Source organism: Mesoplodon densirostris, chromosome 18, assembly GCF_025265405.1.
Source record: "Mesoplodon densirostris isolate mMesDen1 chromosome 18, mMesDen1 primary haplotype, whole genome shotgun sequence".
NCBI lineage: Eukaryota > Metazoa > Chordata > Mammalia > Artiodactyla > Ziphiidae > Mesoplodon > Mesoplodon densirostris.
The window spans coordinates 41,241,771-41,263,121 of NC_082678.1; positions in this window are offsets into that span (position 1 = coordinate 41,241,771).

Here is a 21,351-nt window from a genome sequence, read left to right on the forward strand (position 1 = left end):
TGAGAAAAGGGGAAAATTATGAGTGGTCCTGAGGTGGGGCTCCTGTCTTGCCCCTTTGAGGTCAAGTCTATAGGGATGGAGGAGTACCGTAAGTTCAAGAGCAGAAGGAATCACAGCTTCCATGCTGAGCAGGGCCTAGGAAAGTGAATGGGGTCTTGGGACTCTCCACCTGTATCCTTCCATGGAGCCACAGGGATGGAGAACTGACTCCAGGGTCTAGGGAAATGGGCCTGACCCGTCAGTCTCCACATGGGAAGACAAGAGACTGAATGCTTCTCATTCAACCTTTAGGGCTGGTGGGCCCTAGTGGCCCCTGGTCAGCTCGTGGAGATTCAGAGTGACCTTTATGGATCAACCACTAGGGAAAAGATGAAAGCTCAGACATCCAAAGGAGCCTGGCAAGGATGGGCAGTGACAATCAGGGCCAATGAGAGTGAGGCCATCGTGGTGGCTGTAGAAGAGAAGACGTAATGGCCTAGAACCAAACGCCACTCCCAACGCCTGGACAGCCCTCAAGTCTCCTGGAAATTAGGTTCAATCATGGAGGAAAGAAAAAAGGGGGAGAACTGTGAATGAATTGAGAAAACCTTGAATTTGTTGAGTTTGTCCTGGAATGACTACCATTGAGTTTCCATGGACAGAGGTATGGAACTGGAGACAGAACCCAAATTCAGTTATGGAAAAATAAGAGCCTTACCCTTTACTTTGCAAACCTGAGTTGGAGGTCTATGGAATGAACACTTACAATATTTTAAACTCCCGAGAGCTCAAAGATGTGAGAACAGGTAGGTCAGTGATAACAGCAAGAGCAGCAGGCTGTATATAAATTTTTGTACATAAATTTTAGATAAATGTTTAATGCTGTATATATAAATTCTAGTTTGTGCAAACCAAAATTTGGGGTGCATTGTTCTGACCATGGAACATATGTGAATGGGTCCTGCCCCTGAAAGTGGGAAATGTATGTGCCTAGGTCATCTTTTTTCTGTATCAGGAATGCAGCCATCCCTGACCAGGTGACAGATAGTGTGACTGTGAATTTCAAAAGGGGAGCTACGTATGTGCCACTTCTGGGTATGTGAAGCCATCTCAGAGATGTAGACTGGGCCCCCAAATGTTGGGATGGCTGGAAAAATTCAAGGATCAAGTTCAAAGTCCTTAGTATGACAAACAAAGCTTTTCACAATGGGGCCTTGCTCCCTTGACCAGTCCCTTGGGACTCCCTAGCAGTCCCATAGTCAGGAAGACCACAAGGAGCGCTCTAAACCCACCATACTGTCTTGCCCCAGGGCCTTTGCACAAGCTTCTCCCTCTGCCGGAATGGGCCTGGCTATCTCTATGTATCCTTCACATCTCAACTTGAACTTACACCTTCCAGAAAGGCTTCCCGAATTTTCCCAAATTGATTTAATTGTCCTTCCATGAACTTCCATGGCATCCTGAGTGAACCCCAGTTGTACCACTTATCAGGCTGTATTTAATTTCCCTATTTGTCTCCTCCACTAGACTGTCAGCTATTTAAGGGCAAAGGCATGTCTTGATCATCATTGTATCCTGGAACCTAAAGCAGCACCTGGCCATGAGAAGGTGCTCCACAAACACGTGTTACTTGTCAAGGTTGATGACTACTGGGCAAGGAGTGATCTGGACCATTTTAGAAAACCCAAGCTGATTGGGCCACCCCCCTCGGGGAAATGGCCACAAGCAAACAGACATCAGAGTCAGAGAGTTGTGGCCAAAGAATTTTTCTTCACTTGTTCCCCAGGGGAAATTACTGCTTTGAGCAGCAATGCTTTAAACCTGGTTCTTAAAGGAAGAGAAACCTCCATGGGCTGGTAACTCACATCAGCAGATGCATAGCTGCCCTCTCTCCAGTCTGTCTGTGCTTCTTCAATCAGGCAGAATATCCCCATCCTTCAGACCACTGTTCTCATTCTGGGCTTTTGGGGGTTCATTGTGTCAGCATCCCCCGGGGTTCCCACTCCGCTCAGGGTCTTTTCTTGTGAATGCCCTGAACAGAAGTACTCTCTTTAGAACCTTCTCAGAGGAAGGCTCCATGCCAGGCACTTGCACGTAGAACATTAGATTTAACCCTCACAAAAACATTGTGAGATAAAACCATTACCCTCAGATGTAGAGAGGCAAAGACCGAGGAGGTTAAATAACTTGCTCAAGATCCCAGCTAGTGAGAGACTGAGCTGTTCTCAGGGGGAAAAAAATAACGTCTGTTACAAGACTGTTCAATTTTTTACACTGATGTCACAAAAAATGCAAAACTCCACTACCTGTTCCCGAAAGCTCTGGGTGGCAAAACACAAACACACACACACACACACACACACACACACACACACACACACACACCTTGAAGAGTCCAGCAGGTGATAATTGGTGTTGCTACAGCATGAAAGAATAAGGGAGCTGTGAAATTCTCCACCATTCTGGGAAAGAATCAGGCACTTTTCTACTTTGATAACCACGGTATTCTCAAGCATAAGGTAAGGGTTTAAGCCACAGTTTCCCATGCTTCTGATTTAAGTTTAAAATTTCCAGGAAGAGCAGAATATGTCAATTAGTTAGGTCTTTGATTTTTTTTTTAATAGATTATGTAAGTTGTTTACTCTCACTAACAGCCAGGAAGAGTCCGAGCGCTGTCCACTGGCCTCACATCAATATTCCATGCACGCATTAATCATTCACAGATTACTTTATACTCTGCACATGCCCTCAGATGGCCCTTTACCCAGGTTGGGTAGCTCGAGTTATAAATGCCAGTGCCTGTAGGAGAAGCAGACCCATAGCACGAATGTTACAGCCCCAAGGAGCACACAGGCAGGGGTCTCTAGTGACTCAGAGAGCATGTGCTCTGTCTGCAGGGGCCGCCACGACTCAACCAGCCAACGGTTGCCATGTAGGATCCCAGAGTCCTTGTGGCTGGGTCTCTTGATTTTCCAAAAAAAAAGCCGTTAAGTCTGGAATTTTACACGAAATTTCCTGATCACTATGAGAGCCAAACAGCATATGCCTGTGGGTAACTTTCCATCCAGTCTGCAATCCCCGGATTACTGTCTATAGCAGTGCTGTCCGCTAGGACCCGGGACTTCGACGAGCTCATCAGAGTTAACCCCAGAGCAGACAGCCGTGCAGCCACGGGGTTGATGGCAGTGGAGGGCTTCGTGTCTGATGAAATCATGAGCGTCGAGCCAAGGAAAATAGGAACTATCTGTCCCAGAAGAAAACGGCAATGCTCAACACGTCCTTCTGGCCTCGATTTTAACATCTTTGGTAATTCCGCAGCAGTAGCACCTGCTCAGGCAATGAGAGAGGCGGCTTTGGGAACATTGCATGACACCTTTTATCTCAGCTCTGGGTGAGGTGAGCTACAAGTACAACTATCTACAAGCAACACAATCACAGGTACAGAGCCGTGATGAGATGCCTGGTGCAATTCAGAAGAGATCTGAGCAAGGGATTAAACAGGCTTCCAGAAGGGTAGTGTGAGGTGTTGGAAGAGGCTGGGCTGGTGGGAAAACTCATGTGTTGATCCCCAGAAGCATCTTTCGTTTCTTTTTTTTTTTTTCAGTACGCGGGCCTCTCACTGTTGTGGCCTCTCCCGTTGCGGAGCACAGGCTCCGGACGCGCAGGCTCAGCGGCCATGGCTCACGGGCCCAGCCGCTCTGCGGCATGTGGGATCTTCCCAGACCAGGGCACGAACCCGTGTCCCCTGCATCGGCAGGCGGACTCTCAACCACTGCGCCACCAGGGAAGCCCATCTTTCGTTTCTTGAGCAAGGATGTAGAGGGGTTCTCCTCCCGCCAAGCATACGATGCTAGTCGCCAGGGACAGAGCCATGAACCACGCTAATGACTTCCACTGGCAGAAGCGAAGAGGGAGCCCCTGAGTTCTGTCCTGTCCAGGCAATATCTCCCCTCACCCAGCCGTGCCCTTCCCCAGCTGACCTGAAGGAAATCCCAGGGCTCCCTGTCCCCCTCCCTTCTTACCTGAGATCCCAAGAGGACTGATTCCAGCTGGCTTTGGATCTCTGCTCGCTTCTGCACAGGAAGCCCTCAGGCTTCCTAAACTCAACCTCATCACCCTGCTTCTCCTCGCTTAAACCTCTGTCCATCTCCTAACCTGACTACCCCTAACTCCCCAGATCCTCTCATTGGGTCCTCTGGAACTCATGGTCCATTATCAGAAAAATCTCTGTATCTTCAGTTGTATCTCTAAACATTTTCTTCACCTTTCTGTCCTAACAGAACAAGGAGCCTGTTCCAGAACAAGGAACTGAGCAGAAGATTAATTTTAAAAATCATCATATGATTAGCAAAAACTAGTATGCACACTTAACCATGTTCTAGGCACTGTTCCAAGCACTGTACCTCTATCGATTCCATTAATCTTCACAACAACCCCATAATTAAAGCCATTACCACGCCTGTTTTCTGATGAGGAAACTTAGGCATGGAAAGGTGAATCGATTAGCCTAAGTTCATGGACTTAAAAAGCAGGGGAACAGGAACACAGGATTTGAATCAAGGCAGTTGAACTCCAAAGCCTGTGCATGGAACAACTGTGATACACTGCATCACAGAATGGTCTTTGGTAGAAGAGAAGACGCCTCCAAAAAGGGGCCAATCTGGGCCCCCCCCGGGAGGCAGCACTAGGGGTCCAAACCTGTTTGGGTCCAGAACCCACCACTAAGGAAAGCTCAAAACTCCTGCTAAGGACACGGCTTCCTCTGTCATCCTCTCAAGAAGTGGCTACGTTTTTTCATTCCCATACCCCTTGTTCCACTAGGCCTTGTGTGTGTGTGTGGGGGGGGGGTCCTCCCTGCTCTTTATTCATCTTCTATACCATTGCTCCCCGCCACTCTAGGTTTTGAAGGTCATACTGCCAGACTGAATACTCCACTATGCTTCCTTACTGGAGTCATGCAGAGACCCCGGGTCGCTCCCCTCATGCCTACAAGATCTGAGCACCTGCCCATTGTCAGTTCTGATCTCAGCAATCTCACTTTCCATTGAGAAAATCCTTGCAATGCCCTTGACTTGCAGTTCCACGACCTCCTCTCTTCCCATTCGAACTCATCCTAACTCGGCCACTCCCTCCTCTGGCCACGCCCTAGACCTTTCCATACAGGTCATTCACTCCTCCATTATCTTAATTCTAAGGATCCTACTTTCCAACCACTATCTCTCATCTTTAGTTTGCCAGTTCCAAAAATGATGGACCCCTGTCTAACCACCTTTTTACTATCCCTCAATTCCTTCATATCCTTACTTTTTTTTTTACCCTGCTTACATTCAAATACACAATATTATCATGACTCTCTAGCATGTACTCCAAATCCTTTCTTCCTCTCTCCCTAATACTCACCTGAAAAAAACACAACCCTTATTAAATTTCACCCTAACTATTCTGAATCTCCATCCAAGCAACTGAGCTTGCTCTGAAGAGAATTTCACAGCCTCCCGCCAACTCATCTACCAACTTCAGGGCATCTGGCCCCTATACTTTGTCTTCCCTTGAATTACCATGGATGAATGGAAAGGCTCCTCTCTAAGGCCAGCCCCTCTGTTTGAATCCCATAGCCTCATTCTCTTTTCAATACCAAAGTCATTATCAATCATCATCAATCAATCATCCCCTTCCCTGCATCATTGGATTTTCCCTCTCTTCTTGATCATTTCCATCAACTATAGAAAAAAGACTTCCTGCCCCTCCAATCCCTTCCAGCTCCCACCCCATTGCTCTGATCTCCTTAACTACAGTTGTTTCCACGTTCTCTCCTCCCCTTTTCTCTTGAGCCCAATCTTCCCTGAATTACTGCCCCATCACTCCACCATAGTTCTGACCCAGGTCACCAATAACTTCTAGTTTACCAAATCCAATGGTCAGTTCTCAGTCTTCACCTTACGTAGCCTCAGAAACATTTGACGAAGTTTGTCCCTCCCTTTTCTCTGAAACTTTTTTATGACTTGCTTCCAGGATGCTCTTCTCTCTAGGTTTTCCTTCTACATCACTGACTACTTCTTCTTGGTCTTCTCTCCTGGCCCCTGCCCATATCCCAGACCCCGAAACTCTGGAGCACCCTGGACTCAGCCCTCAGCTTTCTTTTATCTGTCAACCTTCCTGTCCAGGGACCTCATCCAGCCTCATGGCATTTACACTGGTGGCTTCCACAATTCTATCTCCAGCTGGACCTCTCCCCTGAATTCCAGACATCTCAGCTCAACTCTACATCTCAGTTGGATTTCTAATAGGCACCTCAAACTCTACGTGAACAAAACCCAGCTCCTGATTTGTCCCCAACGCGCATACACACAGACACACACACACATGATCTTGCACAATTTTCAGTAATTAGTACGTCAGCGCTCCCATCCAAAACCTTGAAGTCATTCTTTCCTCCTCTCTTTTCCCCACTCCCAACACCCAAACAACAAATCCTGTAGATGATGCTGGGAAAGGAGGTCTCATGCACAGTCTTTTAACCCACACTTGGCCACAGAAGAAAGAACCTTGGGCCTGGAACACTTCCTTACCAAGAGATGGAGCCCCTACACCCTGTGCCAGGCTTATCACCTTGAGCGGGAATATCTTTTCGTGTTTCATGCACCATGACTGTTCCTTTGTTCCACTTAAGCATGTACATCAACAGCCCTCAGGCATACCCCCAGCTTTCAGTATTTCAGGCAACATAGGGGAGAGGTTGGGGTCCTTCCACTGTGGCACTAGAGGGATGTGTAGGCCAGTCGCCCTGTGTCAGCTGCTTGTGGGGACCTGATAGCCACGAGGGACCGACACACACAACTGGATCTGATCTTGCTCTGTCTCTTCCCTACATAAGTAAAGCGTGATTCCATCCAGAGCTTGACTATGCTGTGTTTTCCTTGGCGACTCCAATACCAAGATGCAATGGGAAGAAGTGTTTAGAGTCCTCCTCCGGGACTGATAACCGGTGCCTGGTACTTTGCTCAACACTTTATCTTCAGAATATGTACAGCATCTGCTTCTTACCACCTTAGTCCAAGCTACTCTCACCCGGATTGTGACATAGCATATCCTTGCCTTCACCTTTGCCCCATGACAGTCTGTTCACATGGCAAACAGGAAAATACTTGAATTCTGCTCAAACGTAGCTTCCAGTCGTGCTCAGAGTAATAGCCAGGGCCACCTTTGACCCCCTCTAATTTCATTTTCCACCACTTGAGAACTGGATCATTCTGCATCAGCAACATTGGTCTCCTTGCTGTCTCTTGAATCTACCAAGCATGTTCCAGCCTCAGAGCCATTGTACTTTCTGTTCCCTTTTCCCAAAATGCGCTTCCTCCAGATACCTTCATGACATGGTCCCTCACTTTTTTCAGGCCTCTGCTTGAATGCCACCAAACCACCACATTTAGTAGTAATACCCTTTATTCCCATCCCTGGAACAAGAATGGGTATTCTAGGGGACAGGCTAGACTCAAAATAGTGGCTGGAATGTGTACAGGTGAGTTACAGTTATTTGTGGAATTAATGATTCTTGTCCTCATTGAGCTTACACCCTAGTAAGCAGACAAACATTGAATAATTGGTGACATATAAATCACATTGCTGTGAATGATAGGTACAGAATGAATTAAGGGTATATAACTAGCATGTTCAAGGTCCTATGATAAAAAGGATCATGGTTTCCAGACCCTACGTTGTGTTAAGTCCTTAAGGATCAGATTGATGCCTTACTTAACTCTGTTTAAAAAAAGAAAAAAAAAAAGTATGGTATAGACATGCCCAAATTAACTTGTCCTAGGAATTTCCATATTCTCAAGCATTCACTTAACCAGATCGTTCCACCTCTGCTTTTAGCTACATGCAAGGCAGCCTCAGGGAAGATGGTAAAAGAAAGAGGAAACCCCATGTGTCCAACCCTTTAGTACTCAGCATTTTCAACAGATGTAACCATGTCCCCATGGTACGCTCAGGCCCAGGAAAGGTTGGACAGGAAGGCCTCCAGCATCCTGTGCCTAGAATAAGCCTTCTCTATGTCAGATTGAAGGTACCAATAGACACATGGAAGAAGAGGAATGGTCCCATTCCATTTGTGATATCAAAACCTCAAGAGTAAGAAGTACGCACCTTATACAGTGCGGCACATAGTGAGAGCTTGATCAAGGGTGGATGGATGGATAGACGGACAGAAGAATGGGCAGCTAGATGGAGGGGTGGAGAGCAAATTAAGAAGGTGACAGATGGTCTGCTTTATTTCCCCACTCTGGTTCCTTGTCATGCCCTGTGGAACAAGAAGGAAAATTCAAGAAGAATCGACATCAGCCTAGTGATTAGATTCTCAATTCCCATATCTTGGAGGTGGAATACTAGGGAAGAGAACTTCTCACACTCTCTCCAAATAGCATCAGTCTCTCCTTGGACCTTAGTAATTAGGACATGATCTTGGACTGACTTCCCAAAGATTCTGGAGCTCAAAACCGGCCCATTATGCTGTTGGTCATTGTCATCACTTGGCCAAAATAAGCACTTAGGGAGCACATACTGTACGCCAGACAGGTTGATACGTGTGTAATGCAGATCATCTCATTTAATCTCACCCTCCTCCCACCTTATAAAATAAATATTTATCATTTCTATTTATACATTGGGAAACAGAGACTCACAGAAGATTAGCAAGTTGTTCAAGGTCACAGCTAAAAATGTGACAGGACCAAGATCCAAACCCAAATCTGACCCCGGCTCATCCCAAACGACCACACTACTGCCCCCACAAGCACCATCTCTGTGCCTGATGCTGTGTGCTGTGCATTAAACAGATGATCTCAAGGGATCTAATCCTCATGTCAACTCTCAGCCACTTTTTCCAGATAAAAAAACTGAGTCCCAGAGAGGTATGTATAAATCAGCTGCTGAAGGTCCTAGTGCAAGTGAGTGGCACAGGTGGGTTTCACCCAGGGCTGTCTGATGTCAAATTCCTCATTTTATAAAAGAAGAAGGAGAAGAGAAGAAGACCAAAAACAAAAAAAGCAAAGGTATAGTGAAATGCTGAAGGTCAACATCACTAATTAGTAAGAAAAGTGGGACTTGAATCAACTCTGTCACCCTCACAAGAGCACAGCAGTGCCCTCCAAGAAGCGTGTCCTGTGCCCACCCCTGACCCCTGCACACTGGGATGTCTCTTTGTGATGCTGCCTGGGGCTGAGCCGGGTTCCTAGTGGACAACAACCCTTGGTCGGTCTTTCCCAAGGACAGGGCCCAAGTCAGGCAGCCACGGAGCCAGGAAAAGGTGGGGATTCTGCTCTGTTTCTGGGTCATGCTCATTCCCCATGAGATTGCAAAAAGAAAGCCACCTAAAGGCAGCATGCATCGGCTGAGCACTTGACCCAGCAGTCACTGTGTTGGCCTGGGGGATGGAGTATAAAACATCAGCTGGATGTGAACCACATTTATCCTGTTCTCTGTGCCCCAGAGTGTATGCAGTTTACTTTCTCACTGGAGGTGCAATTATTTAATGAGGTGCCGAAGCCTGGAGAAGATTGCACATTTTAATCAAAGCACCAAACGAGCGAGCCTAGATGATTTTCCAAAATGTATCAGAGGCGAATTTTGCACAGCAATGTCTGGGTATCAGGTAATTAAGTGAAAAGGGGAATAACTTCCCAAGGGGTGTAAATGAACACACCGAGTCAGTCTCACTTCAGTGTTATGCTGAGTAGGGAAAATGGATTTCTGAGTGGACGGCGACCCAGGACTCCTCCTTCAATGTCAAGTCCGGCTTTGTGGGGCAGAGTCCAAGAGCAGAGCTGCGGGGCCACGGCGCCCCCTTCAGGTTGAGAGGGGAAAAACAACCCTTGGAGAGAACCTTGTCCCACGCCCTCCAGTCAAAGGGGAGGGGGAAGCCTGCAACCCCGAAAGGCAAAGTGAATTTCTCAAGGCCATATGACACCCAGGGGCAGAGCTAAGACCAGTCACTGGCTTTCTGAGTCCCAGTCCTCTGTCACCTCCTGTCGACTAGGCCAGTGCTACGCAGATGTCAGCTATTAGTAACGAAAACAATAATAATGACAATAACTAACACGGTGATAGCTGACATGTATGCGTGTATATGCCCCATGCTGTGCTTCATGCCTTGTATCCATTAACTCAGTAAGCTCTCCCAAGGACCTCATGGAGACATTAAGAGTATCCCCAGCTTAAAGGTGAAAAAAATAGAGGCAGAAAGAATTGAAGAAACCAGCCCTAAGTTACACAAGTAGAGAGTGTCATAGGCGGGTATTAAACACAGACCCCCTACGTGTCATCTAGCTGAACTTGGGCCAGCCCTGGGTTCCACGGTCTCTGGGTGTCCAAATCCTTCCCCGGGTTCCTAAGGTGGGTCTGAGCCTTTCCAAGGCCCTGCTTCCAAATCTGCTGTCTGTGTTTGGGACCACACTTATCCTGGTGAGCAACTCGGTCTTTTTCTCAGTTCCCACAAAAGCATAACAAAGACAAACGACAAAAGCAGAACAAACAAAATGCAGGATGCATTTGAGCGTGCTGTAAACTTCAGGGTCACAAACACAGAACACGTCCTGGCAATCTACTGAAAACCACTTATTAGACATTTTCTGCAACGGCCCAGGGATTTTCTTTCTTTCTTTCTTTCTTTTTTTTTTTTTTTTTACTGGTTTCTTACAGGGGTTTCTTGCTCTTTTCTCCGATGTGTGTCTCAGCTGTGGTTTGCCGCCCCAGGTCTCATCTCCTCCCCTTACTCCACTCTCTTGTGTCCCCCCTTGCTTTCTCCTTCCTCGTGAGGTGAAAACAAACAATTCGTTTCCTCGGACATCCATGCCCTCACAGTCTTGCCTTCTGCCCTGGGCAGCTTATCAAGATATTTTCTTGGACAGAGGCAATTTCCATCTCTGAGAGAGATTCTGGAACTAGCTGCTAAGAAAATGCATTATTCACTGTGTGACACCAATAAATATGAGGTCTCCACTTGCATTTTTTAAGCCCACACGTATGTTTATTTGCACAGCATATGGTTTCTACATGATAATCCACCCGGGAAACCAGGTAAGTCAAACGTATTCATATACTGTGTTTCCTCTAAAGCCTATCCTTCCTTCACTTGCACCCCCAAGATCTCATCATGATGTAAACTTGATTCTGGCTGAGGCTGAAGGCTGTCCCTCCGCCCCACTGACCCCGACCTCTGAGCAGCAGCTCTCAGAGAGCGCAGACACTGACAGCTCCTTGAGGGTAGAAGCCTCTTTGGTTAAATCCTGTCTCCCCAGAATCTAGCACAGAGATTGCATACAGAAGGCACTCATTCCCTCATTCGTTCATTCGTTCAGCAAACATCTGTTGAATACCTGTCATGTTCCAGGTCCTAACCTAGGCTTTACAGATATAAGAATAATGAAGATGTTGTCCCTAAACTCAAGGATGAGTATATATTGGAGGTTCTTGAAGTTTGGGGTATATGGCTTACAGTGGGAAACTGTCCTGAAATCATCCTTCGAGAAAGCAATTGTATTTTGGCACACAGTCCTTGGTAGGTAGCTGCACTGGCCCCAATTCTTCACTTTTTTCTGTCTTATGCCCTTGGCCATGTAGCTGGGCAGGACCTTCCACCATGGGTGGGGTGGGGGTGACCTGCCCCACCACTTGGCTTTGAGCTCATCCTCAGACCTTGCTTTGGCCAAAGGGGTGTCAGTGAGAATGACACAAACAGAACTTGGAACGGGCTTGCACTTTAAGGCATGTTATCTCACACTGCCCCCACCACCACGAGAAGGACAAGCTTGGACCAGCTCTCTGGCACAGAAGGGAGAGGAGAAACACGGGACCGGAGCCCAGCCGCCCCAGCAAAGGCCAACTTAGATCAGCCAACAGCCGGGTATCCCCAGAGATTTAAACAAGCCCATTCAAGATAAGCAGAACCCCTGGAAGAACCCCAGCTGACTCCAGACACTTAAGGAAGAGTCACTTCCTGTGGGTAGCCACTGGGATGTTGTGATTGTTTGCCTCCTGTACTACTGTGGCAGTTGGCTAATAACTCAAAAATTTGAGGGCTTTATGACTAGCCTAAAGGTCGGTAGATCCCAAGTTGAGAACCCTTGGTCTTCTAAGGGATGCAGTGAAGGACAGGAGACCTAGAGCAGAGAGTATGAAGCAGTACGAGGGGATAAATCTAGGTGCTTTTAAGAGCACCTAACAGGGGCTTGCTGTGAGGCTTGAGATGACGTACAAACTGAGATCTGAAAAACAGGCAGGAGTTAGTCAACCGCAGGGGGAGAGGAAGAGGTCCCAGGAGTGGGACTTAGCACAAAAACCGTGAGATGAGAGAAAACGTGGCCAGTTAGTCATTTTGGTGGGACTGCAAGCATTTCAGCTGAGGTGCTTCAAAAATTGAGAGAGGAGCCTCAAACACTTTGAATTTTTGAGGGACGCTGATATATTAAAAGACAAAGATACGCTAAAAGAGGGTACAAAAATAGTGGTATAATTTTTTTTTTTTTTCTGCAGTACACGGGCCTCTCACTGCTGTGGCCTCTCCTGTTGCAGAGCACAGGCTCCGGATGCGCAGGCTCAGCGGCCATGGCTCACGGGCCCAGCCGCTCTGCGGCATGTGGGATCTTCCCAGACCAGGGCACGAACCCGTGTCCCCTGCATCGGCAGGCAGACTCACAACCACTGCACCACCAGGGAAGCCCAATAGTGGTATAATTTAAGTATCCTTTGTGGAACAAGAGAACAGTTTTAACATTGGGAGGAATACAGTGTAGAGCCTTGTTCGGATGTAACATTAATGCCTAAACATGCCTCTCACGAATGTGAGAACTGGGCCTAGTGGCCTTCCTGCCCCCTGACCCCAACCTCATCTAAAATAGAGGGTGTGGAGACAAAGCTGGGTTGGCAAGAGCTGAGACTCAATAATTCCTTGTTCAACTGAATTAAAAGGATGTGAATAATTTTCAGATGTCAGCAAGGAGAAGATGCACCCTGGCTCAGTGAGGATCCTCTGGAAAGGCCCCCTCATGGCTAAAAACTGGAAAGCCCTCAACCCCAACTACAGGGCGTGATGCATGGGCCCCATCTTGGCCAGCTGGGTCACCAAGAGGCCCCCAGCCATCCTGCCAGCCCTTCAGAACAGGTCCAAGTCGCTCACTGCCCCACCGCGAGGTACAGAGGTGACGGCGGTGTCGCACCGCCACCTAGTGGTCACACCCGAGAAGTCACCTGCTCCACCCCTGGGATCGACGCTCCCACCCAGGTGGGCCTTCCCCCTTGGGAAAAGTCTGCTAGTGAGTGACAGGGCTTAAAGTTTACATTTATACTATATAGTAGAGTTAATATAAAATACCTGGAACATTACGCTTATCACATAGTAACTGCAGTTAGTTATATCCTCGTTATTATTGCCTTGATGCTGTAGAAATACCTCAGTCTCTTTGAAACTGACTGGGCTGTGGGAACACGAAATTTCTCAAGACGGTTAAGAATCCAACTAGTGGTTACCAGTGACGAGAGGGAATGCAGGAAGGGTAGGATGGGGCAGGGGATTAAGAGGTACAAACTACTATGTATCAAATAAATAAGCTACAAGGATATATTATACAACACAGGGAATATAGCCAGTGTTTTATAATAACTATAAATGGAGTATAACCCTTAAAGTTGTGAATGACAGTGTCGCACACCTGAACCTTATATAATATTGTACCTCAACTATGCCTCAACAGCAAGAAGAATCCATTCCCCCTTTAATTACTCAATAAACACATACTAGACTTTTAACTCACGCCAGTTCTGTGCCTTGTAACTGAGACAGCCTGAAGAAGATATAAAAATGACCAAGATGTGGTCCCTACTGCAACACATTCCCAGTCCTGAAGGAGAGGTGGGCACGTAAACAGCCAGCTCCCACTTGCTAAACAGAGATGCAGCCGGAGACCTGGCTGTGACAGAGCAGGTTATTAAAACAAGCCTTTTTCTGTCTCAGGGTTTCGGCCGAGGCCCCCAAAGCTGAGAGACGTGCGTGCTGAGAGGACCCATAGGTGCCGGGCCATCTCTTCAGGCCTGGCAAAAGGTGTCACTGCCCAAAGCTACTTCTGTTGTCACTAGGCCACCATCCATCTGCAAGGCAAGGGAGGAAAGTGATGAGGGCTTTGCAGAGAGGCACTGGTGTCCTATGTGGGCAAAGGAGAGAGGTGCTTCACGGCCACCTCCTCAAGAGGGACAAAGGGCAAAGGCTTTGGAAGAACTACTTGGATCACTTCCTGAAGGCGGGGTGGGAGCCAGGCTCAGGCTTCAAGAGGCTGAGGTTAAACAAAGGGGTAGCCGTGGTAGCAAACAGCACCCCAACTGAGGGTGAGACAACAAGCCCCACGATCAGCGGTCCAGGTGGAAGCCTGGAGGGAGAAGCCAGCCAGGAAGCTTCTAGGAAAAGACCCAGTCTGACTGTCAGATGGCGAGAAGTTTTTAATCGCTTTATTGAGAATACAACTGACAATAAGTATCAATATTTCAATTATATCTCAATAAAACTATTTAAAAATTCTTAACACTCTCAATACACACTTATTGTCAATTGTATCCCAATAAAACTATTTTTTAAATGTTAATATTTACTGTCAATACACACTTACTGTCAATTCTGTCTCACTTATTGCCACACATATTTAAAGGGTACCACCGGATATACTCACAAAACCACAATCACGGTAACACACACATCCATTGCCCCCAAATGTTTCCTCCTGCTTCTTTGTAGGTTGTCCCTCCCACGCCACCCTGCTCCTCTATTAAAAGGCAACCACTGATCTGCTTTCTGTCACTGTGAATTAGCTTGTAGTTTTGCGTATTTTATACAAATGGAATCATACAGTATGTACTCTCTTTTTCGGTCTGCCTTCTTTCATTCGGCGTAATTATTTTTAGATTCATCCACGTTGCTGTGTGGATCAACTGTTCAGTATTTTTTTTTTAATTGCTGAGTGTGTACGAATGCCCCACAATTTGTTTCTTTCTTCTTCTATTGCTGGATGTCTGGGTTGGAGACGGCAGGAGTTTGACTAATTATCTTCTGCTCCATTATTTTTTAGAACAATTCTGCTGTCACATGTACTGTTTTATAATCAGGATGCAAGGTAATATGGAATCTAAAAAAAAAAAAAAAGGTTCTGATGAACCTAGGGGCAGGACAGGAATAAAGATGCAAACGTAGAGAATGGACTTGAGGACACAGGAAGGGGTAAGGGGAAGCTGGGACGAAGTGAGAGAGTGGCATGGACATATATACACTACCGAAGGTAAAACAGATAGCTAGTGGGAAGCAGCCGCATAGCACAGGGAGATCAGCTCGGTGCATTGTGACCACCTAGAGGGGTGGGATAGGGAGGGTAGGAGGGAGACGCAAGAGGGAGGAGATATGGGAACATATGTATATGTATAGCTGATTCACTTTGTTATACAGCAGAAACTAACACACCATTGTAAAGCAATTATACTCCAATAAAGATGTTGAAAAAGAAATAAAATATAAAGAGGAAGGACTGCCTGGCAGGGGTGAAGGGATCTCAGCAGAGGGGTTGGGGGGTGCCACTGGGCGCAGAGGTGTTGAGACAGAGGACTTGTAAGCAGGCAGCCTGAGGTGGCATCACCAGCTTCAGGGGCTGCAGTCAGATGGCTTCCAGAGGAACTCACAAGAGTATCACATGGAGAATGTCCTCTGTGCCACTCTGTGCCAGTGACAACTGCCATACGAGACCTATTCTGTCCTTCCTCTCCTCCCAGCCCACCCAGGAGGGTCCCGAATTGCTTGCTGGAGGGTTGGGGGAGGTGAGTGGGAAGAAGAGAGGCAGGACTCCCAGCGCTCTCCCCCATCATTGACTGCTGAACCTGGAACAGGCCAAAGTGACAGAAAGAGAGTCTGGAGTTGATTTATCAGACTGGATTAGGTTTTCTAGGACCTGAAAGTAACCAAAGAACTTTTTTTTTTCTTTTGTTGTCTGAGAGTGACCAGAAAAGGTATTGCATTGATCCAAAATGTTATCCAGGGGCAGAGAGCAGGTAAAAATGAGCAGAGGTGAGAAAGAGTGAGCTGTTTTCGGCTTGAGTCTTGCGCATTCAATAAACCAGTTGCCAAAGCTCTGACTGAACTGCACCAGGAGGCTGGAATTTCTGCTCAAAGGAAGATCAAAAGGTGGGCATCCACATACACACTCAGACCTGTAAAAACAAATTTGCTAGAAGTCACCTCTTGATACCTTCGGGGACTCAACTTGAGGCCACAGGCAAAACGTTTTGTGGAAGCTCAAGACTGTTCAGACGTGGGAAAAGGATGCAGACCATCCCCCACTGCTGATTTTCAAAACTAAAACAGGCCAAAGTGATGGAAGAAGAGTCTAGAGCTTATATATTAGAATGGATTCAATTTTGCACATAACAGATTCTCAGTCTATAATGGAACAAAAGATCCAGACTTTTATCATTGTTCCCCATCTGATGGGCCCCCTTAATGCACACGATAATCATAGCTACTTTCATGTTTGCAACAGCCCTAGGAAGTATCCCATTTTACAGATGGAGAAACTGTGGTTCATAAATGTTTGACTACATGCCCAAGTTCATATAGATAGAAAGCAGCAGAGATGGAATCAAACCCAAGTCTGTTTGATTCCAAATCCCAGAATCTTCCCACCAGGTAACACTACCACACTGTGCTGTTACTGAGTGCGATGGAGAGTACGCTTAGTGTCAACATTTGAAAGGCTTTTTCTTATGAAACGCCAGATGGGTGTCACTAAGAGGAAAGGCCAGCAGACTGTCTACCAAGACGTCTCATAAACTGGTATTACTTACCTTGGGGAATTTCCCATGATCCCGCTAGGTCTGATATCTGATACTTGGAAAACTACAAAATCTGAAGAGCGACCCATCTCACAGAGACATTTTAACCAAGCACAGTACACTGGTGTATAAAACCCCAATGCCTGTTTCTTAGTTCACAGGGAGAAATTACTGATGCTAAGACCTAAAAACTCAGATTCTACAGGGTTATTAGCCCATTCTCTCCCCAAAGCCTGACTCCAAGAGAAGCCAATTCACAATCTGAGAGTCTCTGGAGCACCTCGAACAGAACAAGGGGAAACTGATAATCCCACGCTTACAGGGACACGCTGAGGTAGCCTGGGGTCTCCATTTCACAAGAGTGATGGTCTGGCCAATGGGACGAGAGACATTTAGAGCGCGTGGGCTCCACTCTCTGCCCTCGTTGCGTGAGAACTTCTGGTCACTGGCTAAGGCTCCCTCTTCCCTGGAGGGTACTGCGATGGACCCTGTGGATCCTTGCCTCCAGTACTCCCATGTCTTTTTGCTTTCAGAGTTGACCAGTCCTACCTCTGATGGAGACATCCTTTCTTTATGGGAGTGCGTTCAATCTGGTGGGGCTGCCCACCTGGGCACTGTGCCTTCTCCTTCAGCTGGCTCTGCATATCTTTAATGTACTCCACCGTGTTATCCTACAGCTTAACTCCCAAAGGGCAATCTTACTCCCTTCAGTCCCAAATCCAGAAAAACAGAAGTCTACTGTACCCCAGGAAGGATGGCTGAGGCAAAGGTAGAGAAGGTTCTTGCACACAAGCACTATATTCTATTATTCTATACTTGACTATTAGATCTTTTAAAGGGGGAACTAGTTTTAATGAAGAGATATACAAGCATTGGGTGCAGAGAACCCAAAAAGGAAGGGATGAGTATTAACTCCCAAATGTTTAAGAAGGGCCTGGATCTATGCTCGGGGTTTCAATCAGCACAGCAATCCTAGGAAATAACTATTAGCATGCCTGTTTTTTAGTTGAGAAAACTGAAACCCAGGTTAAGGAACTACTAGTTTTGGGAGAGCTGGGATTTCTACATTGGCCTGTCTGACTCTGAGAGTCCACTGGAAGCACAAGAGTCAAAGAAAAGTGCTAATGTATGTGAAGATGTTTTGTGAGCTGATAATGAGGTTACATAGGTGCCGTGTCTGAAACTGAAAGGAAAAGAAAATTAGAAACAGACCATACTTCCCAATTAGCGGACTGCTTTTTCAGCGAAAACAGGAGTCACTTTCTAGAATGTTTTGCAAAGAGTGTCTGATATCTGGACTGGCTGTATCTCCACAGGGGCATCGTTGTTTTTTTTTTTTTTTTACATCTTTATTGGGAGTATAATTGCTTTACAATGGTGTGCTAGTTTCTGCTGTATAACAAAGTGAATCAGTTATACATATACATATGTTCCTATATCTCCTCCCTCTTGCGTCTCCCTCCCTCCCACCCTCCCTATCCCACCCCTCTAGGTAGTCACAAAGCACTGAGCTGATCTCCCTGTGCTATGCGGCTGCTTCCCACTAGCTATCTGTTTTACATTTGGTAGTGCATATATGTCCATGCCACTCTCTCACTTCGTCCCAGCTTACCCTTCCCACTATCCGTGTCCTCAAGTCCATTCTCTAGTAGGTCTGTGTCTTTATTCCTGTCTTGCCCCATCACAGGGGCATCATTTAAATCCAGCCACATGGAGTCTTCCTGCTACACACAAGCTCAGCAGCCCTTCACTTAATTCCATCCTGAATCTCTAGGGCGAGGAGGGGAAGGCTCCCAAGCTCCTTCAAACATCAAAGGAAAAAAAATGTTTCCACCAGAAGCCCAGGACTGTGGTTACGGCTGTGCCCAGAGCTCACCCACCTTTGTAGACAGCGAATCCTTTAAAGGAATAAGAAGCTGCTCAAAGGGCCAGGGACACAGCTTGCTGTGGGTCATGGCTGGGATGAAGCCCGCTGGGAATTCTCCAGTTGCTCCCATCACTCAGGCCCTGAAAACCACTGTCCTGGCAGCTCCTCCTTGGCAGCCTCCACCTTCCTGCACTTGGCTCCCAACCCTTACCATTTTATGCGGTGAGAAAAGAAAGACAGCAAGAACCCTGGGGCGGTTCCCACTTTAAGAGACAAAAAGACCCAAAATATGGGGGAGAAGAAGCAAGAAAAGATTATGGATTGTCATCGTGGCGTAAGGCGCATTTCTGATTCCTGGCATGAGTGTACTTCTGCTGGCAAGACATAGTAAGCACCCCCCCACCCCTCACTTAGATGCATTCCTGTATTCGCTTCATGGTTCCAAGCTATCAAGATCTGGAAGGAAAGGAAAAGGAAAGGAGGAAGCGTAAGGAGGAAAAGCAAGAAAACAGGCATTTATCAAGTTTAAAAAAACATATCTGATTTCACGTAATCCTCCAAACAGTACTATTATTACCTATATTTTATGGAGAAGGAAACTGAAATACAGAGAACTTAAATATAGACCTGGTAGGATGCAACCAAGCCTGGAGAACTGGAAAGTCCATACTCTATTCACTAAAGCACAGATTCAGAAGATCTCTCTGTGCCCATCAGAGAAAGAACATTTACAAGTTTACTCATTTAGCACCCAAGTTTCCTAAGCCAAAATGAGTATTTTTAAAGAATGTTAATACGTCAGTTTTCTGTCCTTTGTCTTCATTTTGTCAAGCTACACCTGGTAGGCAGAAAGATGTCCATGCCCTAGTCCCTAGAACCTGTGAATTTCTAGGTTCCATGGAAAAGAGGAACTAAGGTTACTAGTCAGTTGGCCTTGAGATGGGGAATTAGCCTGACTTATCCAGGTGGACCCAATGCAGTCACAAGAGGCCTCAGAAGTGACAGAGGGATGTAGAAGAGAGACTCGGGGACAGAGAGATGACAACAGAAGCAGCGTCAGAAAGCTGCTATCTTGCTGGCTTTGAAGATGAAGGAAGAAGCCAGGAGACAAGGAACGTGGGCACCTCTAGAAGATAGAAAAGGACAAGGAAATGGATTCCTTCCTAGAACCGCCAGAAGGAATACAGCCCAGCCCACCCCTTGATCTTAGCTCAGTGAGACCCACGTCAACTTGAATTTCCAACCTTCAGAACTACAGGTAATAAAATTATATTGTTTTGCACCACTAAGTGTGGTAATCTGCTTCAGCAGCAACAGAAAATTAATACAGCACATGGAAACCCAGGTATCACGCAAGAAGGTGCCAGCTTTCATGGTGCAGGCCACAACTCCTGAGGCCACCTCCCGGCTCAAATCCCCCCCGACCGTGTCTGCCCGGGACACCTGACTGAGCACCCTCTCACCCACAGTAAGATGATCTTGCCAAGGCAAACTGAAACAGTCCAGTCTGTTGGCTGAAATTTCATCCTTGTTAGGAATGGTTTGGTTGCATATCCCTACTCACTGCAGCTTGTTAAAAAGGAATGTCATTTAGAAGCAGAGACTTAAGGAACAAGAAAAATCAGCAGATCTCTCTCTCCTCCCTTCCCCACCCCCCCGCTTTTCCACACATATCTTATTTATTCTTCTCTTCTGGCAGACACTTAGTCGCTCACCCCTCTGTTTGTACAAGGCTGCAGCATGGCCACCCCTAGGTGATGGTCTCTGTCCCAGTGACCTTCCAGCCTCTCAGCTTGGTTCCCCCCCCAACCCAAATGATGCAGTCTCCCCATCTCTGATCCAAATGCTCAGGACACAGAGAAATTCAGAAAACAGCTCTCGTCTGCTATTGGATTGTATTCAATCCAGTAGGTATTCAATTGGAATATCAGTCTGGTATTCACTCCCCACTCTCAGTCCTGGATAGCAGGGCGGGGCTGGGAGCAAGGGCACCTGCTACAAAGGCCTGCAGCACCCGAGGCTGCGGGTTGGGCGAGATCTTTGAGAAGGCATGGGGAGTAGGCAGGAAATGATTGGCATCTTCCGTACATCTGCTAACTCTAGGGATGGCCTTATCTTTGGAAACAGAAATGCATCATTTCTGGGGGCTGAGCTGCCCTCCTCCCCGCCCAGGCCAAGCTGAGCCCCATTTGCATCTGTGACAACTTTTTCTGTCCCTTCATTCTCTGACTGACATGCTCTCTTTTAATATGTTAATCTATTCAACCAAGTTACATTCAAATGTTGCTGGTCTGGGAACCGTGCTGTATCTTTCTGGTGACTTTGCATATTTCACAATTTAACTCTCAAATGAAAAGAATGATTGTCTGGTTCTTGAAAGAAGGGGCAACTCACTGTGGGCCCCAAGTTCTGATGATTATAATCATTAATCATAATAATCTGAATAACAAGCTTATTTAGGGTTTCAGAGTTCAGAAAATACAGTCCCTACAATAATGTAATATGGTAGAGAAGATAAGCAATAACACAGATCATGAAAATGAGTCTCAGAGAGTTGGAATGATTTGGGCAAAGCCCCAGACCATTGCGGGGTGCTTTGAGCTAAAGCAAATAATGACAAAGTAATGCCAGCTACTCTACATTTGCTATTT